This window comes from Myripristis murdjan, chromosome 19, assembly GCF_902150065.1.
Source record: "Myripristis murdjan chromosome 19, fMyrMur1.1, whole genome shotgun sequence".
Taxonomy (NCBI): Eukaryota; Metazoa; Chordata; class Actinopteri; order Holocentriformes; family Holocentridae; genus Myripristis; species Myripristis murdjan.
This window is the reverse complement of record NC_043998.1, coordinates 4098512-4107980: the sequence shown is the minus strand read 5'-3', so window position 1 is coordinate 4107980 and position 9469 is coordinate 4098512. Positions and strand designations below refer to the sequence as shown.

General features: G+C 39.3%; 1 long non-coding RNA gene across 1 annotated transcript; it reads right to left on the bottom strand.

The window, feature by feature from the left end:
• Nucleotides 1–2037: 2037 nt before the first annotated feature.
• LOC115378050 (uncharacterized) lies at nucleotides 2038–4965 on the bottom strand. The gene is made up of 3 exons (XR_003930097.1): nucleotides 4850–4965; nucleotides 3043–3337; nucleotides 2038–2568 (listed from the first exon to the last, which is right to left on the bottom strand). It is a non-coding gene; the product is annotated as an uncharacterized LOC115378050 (long non-coding RNA).
• Between the last annotated feature and the right edge of the window lie 4504 nt (nucleotides 4966–9469).

Here is a 9469-nt window from a genome sequence, read left to right as displayed (position 1 = left end):
GTAAGGGAATATAATTATTTTGTAATTTAATTACATGGAACTAGTTACTCCCCAACACTGACCATAGCAATAATACACAGATTAATGCACTGTAATGAGGCCCTTGTAAATATATGACCTTTCATTATTATAGTAATGATACATTACAATGTGTCTTTGCCTTTGTGTGGGTTGAAGCAGATTTTTTTTTTTTCTCATCAAAGCGCTTTGCCAACTATTTGCCCTTCCCACCTACATGCTGTTTGACGTCAGCAGCGGCAGGTAACAGTAGACACAAGCCTGTCCAAGTCCTGCCGTAACAGCGGTCCCCAAACGCTGCTGTTTGTCCCCATTCATCTCACACCCTGCTCCTGCTTTAACATATTGGCATTTCTGAGGTGCTTGGCGGTAATTGTCAGCCGCATGGCGGCTCCTCGTTTGTTTCGCTGACATTTTGCCTTTGGTTGATTGTGTATTTAACGGGGGAAGGAAAGCAAAATTAATTGGAGAGAGGCCTAATCTGTCTGCTGAAATGTCACCCCTGTATTGCGATGCCACACTGACACAGTGGCACAGGAGGAGAGAAAGGAAAGGAAGAGAGAAAGAGGCAAGAAAAAAGAGAATAACAAGCAAGACAGGAAGATAGACGACTTGTACAAAACTACGGTGATGAAATGGAGACTGCCGGTATTCATCCCTCTCTCAAATCATCGGTGCTCCGAGACATGAGAACACTGCTTGTCCCTGCGGTTTTTAACCTCAACATTAGCCTACTAATGCAGGCAAATTACCAAATATTTGCGCTGTGGGCTCTTGGTGTGTCTCTGAGCTCAGAGGATGAGAGATTTCAGTTACAGGTCTTTTGAAGCTTCACCAGTGCTCCGACGTAGCAAGGGAAAAGGGGATTCATCTCAATCCTCTGGTCGGTCTGTAATTTGACTGGGGTAGTGCATGTGTTTGCGTGAAAGGCACGCTGGAAAAGCACTCGGTGATCAAAGGGTGATTATCCAGTATTCTGGGGTTCCCAGTAAGACTGCATCCCCCAAGTTATGTTCAAAAAGCTGCTCCCACCCCCAGGGAGCCCCTGAAGAACACAGAGATTGAGACTGCAGGAGAAAGCTGTCTGCTAATCTCATTGACAAAATAGACTTCTTTCCATTTTCCTATTCGCTTTTCTGCTCGCTTATCTGAGACAAGATTCTTCCACTCTAATTCTGGCTGGTGCAGTTGTTCAGGGGGAAAAGTCGGCAAAGGTGGTGTGAATACAAAGGGGATGAACCTTAGAAAAAGAAAAAAAAAAAAACAGAATATTTTATACTGAAGTGCATCTATGATTTCTTTTTCCCCCATCAGGATCTATGAGCATCATAATCTGGATTTTATTCTTGCCCAGTCTCTGCTATGCATACATCTTCAGCCGTCTGAAATTAATTTATCGGCAGTCACATCATAATCACCCAGTGAGTCACACATATCCAGTCATCCATCTGATGGGAGCTCATTTCAACATTTGAGTCCAGAGACAAAACGATGATCACTAAAAACAGAGCAAAAATTGACAGTGTCATCACAGCAATACAAGAAAGAAATACCTCACTGCATCATTCCCGGCTAAATCGCCATATAATAGAGTACAATTTATTCTCTGTGTGATTCGATTCATCCCTTTCCCCTTTTCTCCTGCGACTGAAAAGTAGTCTTTCTCTTTAATATAAATCACTACACCTGTTATCTCTGGAGAAATTCAGGAAAATGTAGTCAACAGCATTGGTACCCATAGTTTGATGGGGTTTATTTCTACAGTTGCTTTATCTGTCAGGGTAGACTGTGTCGAGACAAGGATTCATTGGTGACAGACTCCAGCACCATGTTGTCAGTAATTTTCTTTCCATCAAGCACCCTCTCCTCCCACGATGCTTTGGCCTCTGCTCTCCACCCACGCTCTCACCTAAAAGGTGCAACACCTCCAAGCCATCATGTCAAACTCATTATTTTTTTTTTCTGTAGGTGAGGATATTAAGTGTTTGATGCAAATGTAAGTAATTATTCTCCTACACATTTACATTCTGTCATTTATTCTTAATTATCATGATACTAATATTGCAGTGCTACATTTGGTAGCAAGACACTGCTACCAGATTCTCACAAAAAAAAAAAAAAAGAAAATCTCAAAGACTATACCTGTATTACAAATCCACAGGCTTGACTTAATGCAAGAACAAGTGATCTGTTTCTCAACTAAAGGTAACTAAATGTTTTGCAGGGAGAATGAAGATTACAGTCATACTGATGATCAGTTATCTTGAAAAAATATATACTTATATTTTGGTTGACCTTTTTTCACATAAACAGAAAAAAAAATCACATTGGGAATGAGTGATGCTAAGGGAAGTCTATAGTGCATAAATAATGATTATAAATATGAAATTACAGGCGTCTTGATATGGTAATGTATATAAGATGAATATTCATCATCTCCGATTACAGCAAAGCGATAAGGTGCGTGACTCTCTTGCAAGGAGGAAAATATGCTGAAAATGAAGTCTGCTTCGTCGTAGAGAAGATCATCCTGATGCCCAAGGTCAGATTCTGTTAAAAAAGAAGAAAAAGAAGAAGCAGAAGAAGAAGAAGAAGAAGAAGAAGAAGAAAATATTAATCATTAATTATTTATTTGACAAATCTAATATAAATAAGAAGAGACAGATTTACATTTTCCGTAACGGCAACAGATGGCTCAGAACTTTTGAAGTACAGTGCTTGAAACTGAAGGAGAGGAATGTGTTTGAAGCGACATTGTTTTGGCTCTGCAGGTTAAGGCAGAGGTTATCGCTCTCATTGGGTGGAATTTTAATTAGCATGAATACACAGGCGGAAAAGTTGAAGAGACAGTTATTCACCTTTTAAATGTCATGGTTATGTGCTTGGATGGATTCACATTTTATTTATACAATAACTTTTTTTTTCCCATTTCTGTGCGGCAATCGAGCCATTAGAGTGGCCACCTGGTCATGACCAAGCGGTTATGTAAGCATCTTGTCTGAGCTCCTTGCTGAGAAGACTTACACGTCCACATGTTGATGCACATGCCGCACCAGGCGATGATGCTGGAGATCTGAAGAGCCCTGCCGCACTCCGGGCTCATCAGACAGTTCCTTGTTTTCATGCAGCACCTCCTGCAGCCGCTCTCCGAGTCTGTGCTCGTTGTGTCCTGCTGTTTCTGGGGCTGGCTTTGCCTCGTGTCCGTGTGCTTTTCATCCCACTCCTCACTTCCACCTCCTCCCATGATGATAAAGGCTGTTCGAAGCCAACAAAAGGCGAGGCGGAAGATGGCGCTTTGAGGTGTAGACAGGTCAGATGTCTGTCAGATAGAGAATATGAATGTAAAAATGTGTGTCACGGCTCCAGTGCAGCTCTGAATTCACCATTTTGTGTGCTGGGAATAATACAAGCTATGACTTCTACGCTCTCACTAACATTGCCCGCACAATACAGGGTTTGTTGTTTCAGATAACACACAGGATTTCATGTCATAATGGTGTGATTGTTTTGTGTGCTTAGGCTTGGCAGGTCACCACGAACTACTGGACTGCACATTTTGATTTTTTTCCTCATTGCTCCTACTTGTTTATGCTTCTGTTATCACCTGCATCTAATGTTGACTTGAGGAATGCATGCAACAGCCTGGATGACATTCCAGCTTTAGACGCCTGACTGCCACCACTCCCTTATCGTGTCAGGAATCTTCCATAATCTTAATGTGAAACAGGTCATGAAACTGTAACATATTAAACCTACATGGCACTCATGCTACATCTAACCAAGGACAAATCGTATTTTAATATACACAAGTCACAAATGGTGTCCAATGTGATCACAAGAGGTTTTGTTTTGCCCTGAAATGAATCCATGTAACACAGAGAAGTCCATGTCAGCGAGAGGGAACTGAAACATAATATAATTAACCCTACTATTATCTTTAGGGTCAGTTTCACCCCATTCAGTGTTTAACATCTCTAACACATGATTAACATCTCTCTTTTTTTTTTTTTTTTTTTTTTTTTTTTTTAACATGCCATTTATGATTTTCAAAAAAACTTCCTTGTGCTTTAGGGTGCTGACCTAATATAACCTGTTGTAATGTGAGAACCACTGAGATTTGGCAGGGGGAAACATGATTCCCACAAGAGTTTTTACGTATAGAGGGTGTGAGTGGGGGAGGTTATTTTTTATTTAAAGGGCTATTTAGGTCGTCAACAAGAAACATGAATTTGACACATGAATTTGGTAAACATTTTTTTTTTTTTTTTTTTAATAATTATTTTCTGGGGATTTGAATTGCTGTGGTCAAATGATAAAGAAATGGTTGTAAATTCAAAGGTAACAAAAGGGCTAAAGAGATGCAGAAAAACCATCTTGCAAATGTATGCGACATTAACACTGCAGCCTTAAGAAACCCCTCCATGATCACTTTATTGAGTGAAGTCACATTGATTTGACAGATTAACAATTCTTCCACTCTGATGATCATTTCTCCTGCCAGAAGTTAAGGCCTCTGTTTTAACTGTCGGATACAATTGCTCCCCACTGACATTATCACACATTAAGTGATAACCCTGATGGTGAAATAACATCTTATCTATGCCATCCAGAGACTCCGCATTTATTACCAATGACAGCAAATTAGATTGCTGGCATCTGGCGGGTACACTGGCATTTTGAGTGCACCTTTCCATCTCATTCTGCTTTCAGAATCCCATTGGTTTTCAATCATAAGTAATGAAATTCCATCACCCTCATCTGCCATGAAAGTGACTTGGAAAGGAAGCGAGGGAAGGCCATTAAGAGTTGAAAGTACGAGCACCGGTCTTACCTTCTGCTTTCAGAGTTGCCTTTCTGTCGGTTTAGATCTCTTCTACTCTTCTCTCTATGGTGAATACTTTCCTTGAAGGTGTGCAGACACACACGCTCACACATACACACATACAGGCACACTGATATTTACAAAGGAGGTGTGCATGTCGGTCCCTGTTTATGAGACCAGACTGGGTGTGTGACCAGGTTTAACCGGTTTGAACAAGTGACAAGTGTTTTTTTTTTTTTTTTTTTTCACCAAACAAGTTCTTCTAGTGCTGAAATCTTGTTTTTCTAACACATAAATGCCTTATTCTGCACTGGAAAATTTCTTAAACAAGTGAAACTGCATTGCAAGTATAAGCTCTTGTTTAACATCTTTTTTTTTTTTTTTCTTTTGATTGATCATAACATTCAGCCACTTTTTAAGAGTTAATAATTTGCAGTGTGTAGTACAGATATGTATTATGCCAAACTCTAAAAATGTGCTTTTAGATAATTCTGAATGTAAACAGACTGAGGAGGCCTATTATTATTATTATTATTATTATTATTATTATTATTTATTTATTTTTAATTAGAAGAGACATCTTGACTTTAATTGAAGTCTTTGAAAGTATTTTCATTTGCATACAGTAATTTCTGCAGTTAATTCATCTCCACACTCAGTGATATTGTCTTTTAATAGCTAATAGCAGATACTCTCCTCCACTGTGACAAAATATGCGGCAGAAGTGTGTTAATCAGTGTTGATGCGGAAATACAATCATGTTCTAATAAATGATTATACAGAATAATTAATGAATTAGACAGCACATTTCATTACAGTATGAACAAGATGAATCAAAAAGAGCAATTTAAAGAGTAATTACGGCACGTACAATTTGAATATGTTCAAATAATTGCATTCCAAAACACTGGTTATGCATTTCGTAAAATAATTATCAGCCTTATTCATTGTGTTTAAAATCTACCAATGCAAAGTGGATCGTAATTTATTAATTTGGCACAAACAATATTTTTTGATGTATTTTCAAATGGCAAATATCTGATTTTTGTGACAAAACTGAGCAAAAAAAAAAAAGTAGCCTGTCATTTTCTGGACTAAGTTTTCAAGGAAGTTTAATGATTAAATAAAGCAGAGAACGGAAGCATACTGAGGATTGCAAGTGTGTGTGTGTGAGGGTGTGTGTGTGTGTGTGTGTGTGTTTGTGATGACTGTAGACGTCCAGGAATTTCATGACCCCGCTTTTCCTCCAATTACATACAATTCTGACACAAACAAACACAAAAGCCCGGACTTTCTGCCTGTCAAGGACACCCATCTCGCACTTAGGAGGGAAACAAGTCTTATATAGAAATAATAACGTTAATCAATTCTGTCCATTCGAACTTTGCCAACATCATAGAGTGGTGTCAGAGTGTCCTGTATAATGGCTGCATTGCAAGCTTTTGGGGGCCAACTGTGAGAATTCAGGAGGTGGAGTATTTCAGCTATGTTAAAACCTAACAAGGTGAAATGCCTTTCAGTATGTTTACCGACAGAGGAAAATAAAATTCCATTTATCGCTTATTATCAGAGATCCATTTGTTTCTTCCCCAAGGTTCTCTATCCATAACATTCATGAAGTAGCCATTCAAGCAGACCGTTTATTCATACAGCCGTCCTATTCAGCGGTGGATGGCATTTATATTGTTTGAATGGGACTCGGTGCTATCCATTCACCCCCTCCCTTTCACCTTCTTCACACTTTTTAAAGTTTTTAACACGGGTGATCTGAACGCGAGCGGGCAGCTGACACACACCGCCATGAACGCCTGTCTTTGTCTCAAAAGTGTCTCGCAGACCACTTGTGTTCGGATTTGGTTTACTGCCTGCATCACTTCGTTCACTGCGTCCTTGTCTGGGATGCATCAGGAAGCATTAGAATTAACAGTACAAATGACATGTGGTCAAATGCGGCCTGGACCACCTCAGGAAAAGGCTTGACGGATCAGATCACAATCAAGTTAAAAGCAAAGGGTACACAGGGTCTTTTTTTCCCCCTCTGTGTCATGTCTCTCATTTTTTATATGCACATGTATATCTGTATATGTCTATATCTATATCTAGATGGATGGTGTCGTGATTACAGATATTGTCCTTCAACTACTTTCCTGAACAAAACTTTTTTCGACACAACTTGTGTTGACAGCCAAAGTACACCACAGTGTTGTTGGACTTGAAGTGATTGCTTTTAATAAAGCATTGCTGAGAGATGGCATCCACCTAATATTTTGTCTTTTGTTGCTCAGGAAATTGACTATATCCATTGTGCATGCCATTTGTACATAATGAATGAAATCCAAACATTACAGCTCAAGAACATTGCTCAATAACCAAGGAGTCTAATATTGTACTCCTTGTGGTGATACTGATACAAACCCGTGAAAAGCCAGTTGTAAGGAAAAGTACAGGACAAAAAGTCATTATAGCAGGATACACATGAACGCTGAAATTGCTTTTTTTCCCATCCCTTTTTATTAGAAAACTCACATTGCAGATTTTTAGATCTGCAGTGAACTGAATGTCAGCATCTATTTGAGATTTTTATTAGCCTGCTGTACCATGATGTTTGCCATGTCAATTTTGCACACAGTAAATGCACACAGGATTGGAATGTGTGTGCAAAACATGGAACAAAAGTAGAGTCCGCAACCTTGAAGGCTGCTCCCAAGGTGAACAGATTTATTAACAGTTAGATAGGAGATGTTTTGAGAGCGGTGCCCTTTCTCCTGCAAAGGAAAATTGAAAACCAGAGCCCCTTTTGTTCCACGGCATGTTGACTTTAACATATTTGACTGCCTCCTCTGTCAACAGGCTGTGAAATGGTAAGAATTGCTCTGAAATGTTAACAGGTGTGAAAGGAAACTGCTAACACTGCTACAGTAGTAAATTAACTGTACCCTGCAATGCGTGGACGGTGTGTGTGTATCTATACCAGTGATTGTACTAGATAACTGATGCCTTGTGAGGCAACAGAATGCAATGTGTTTTTTTTTCCATATATATATATATATACATATATATATATGTATATATATATATATATATATATATATATATATATATATATATATATATATATATATATATATATATATATATATTTATGTGTGTGTGTATATATATATATATTTTGCCATGTCTGTCCAGCTGCTCATTTCCCCATCCAGGCGTTCTCTCACACTATGTGGCTGAAACATGACACCCGGTCCATCTCATCACACCACATGCCCAGGCAGCCGATGCAATCCCAGGATGCACCCTGTCTGTGGTTACGCGGGCACACTTGCTGTTTCACAAATGTCCAAACTCTCTTCACACCAAGTATTTTCAGAGCCCGGGCAGCCCATCCCCAGCCAGCTTGAGAAGGACATAGAGGATGTTAAGCTACTGGAGTGTGATTTCTTGCACAAAAAAAAAAAAAAAAAAAAAAAAAGTTGTGCTCAGGCAGAGAAAGAAGTAGATGAAGCATAAATGGATTACCCCTGGCACTGCGTTATCCTGAATGAGTACATTTTAGGTGATCAATATGCTATGGACAGAATTTCACACTGCAACTGTCATCTTTTTGGCATCTTGTCCATGGACACAATCCTAGACAAGATGATATTAATCCTTACCTTTAATATGGCTTGTACAGCTATACACAGCTATTGTAGGCCTCTGAAAAGCTGTTATGGCCGTGGTGGGTGTGGGGCGGGACCTTTGCTGTCATGGAGGCCTACCCCGTCACCAAATCTGTGGTTGAAAGTGACCTTGATTGGCACCTGGTCTGCAGGACAGGTAGTGATGCATGTCCCCTGAGTCATGGCCGAGCTAGGAAGCAGGACTGACACCGTGGAGGAACAGGCATGAGCCAAATCCACTTGTCCCACTGCTCTATTTGACACCATCATAAATAATTTATGGTTACAGAAAGCCTGTCACACCTGAAATGTGTGTTTTGTTTGTTCTTCTGTCAGTTTTCAATATGCCCAGCGTGGGATTGGCAGATAATAATATGGGAACCAAATGATGTGCAGCCGGAATGGATTTTTTGATCATAATTTGATGTTGTGATATCCTGGCTTTTACTGACTGATGTGAGTGATGAGAGAATTTTTGATTATTGTTCAGTTTAACTACTTAAGTACTAATTTAACAATAAGAAACATGAACTGAACATAATAGGAACATGTCATGACTGAAATCATATTAAAGTTACAACACGTAATAATTGACTGTATTTGCTCAAATATGCAAATGAGCACAACACAGCAACAGGGGGTTACAAGTGTTGTGCCAGTGAACCACTGTTACCCTGATGGCTGCTGAGATTTTGAGCTCTGAAAATACTAACAAATATGCTGAAACATAAGGCAGAATATGGCAGATTAGCCCACTAGTATCAAGAAAATGACACTTGATTCAACATTAGCATTGGAAACATACCAGGCAGATTCATTTTACATTGTTTTAAGAAACCACCAAATTTTAACTCTGGATATGAGACGAAATTACATGTTAAGATAGAGATTTTTTTGCAGTGTCGTCAACCCTGTCTGGTCACTTTGTTTTGTTTTGGGGGAAATGTCCACTCCTCCCGCTCCCCAA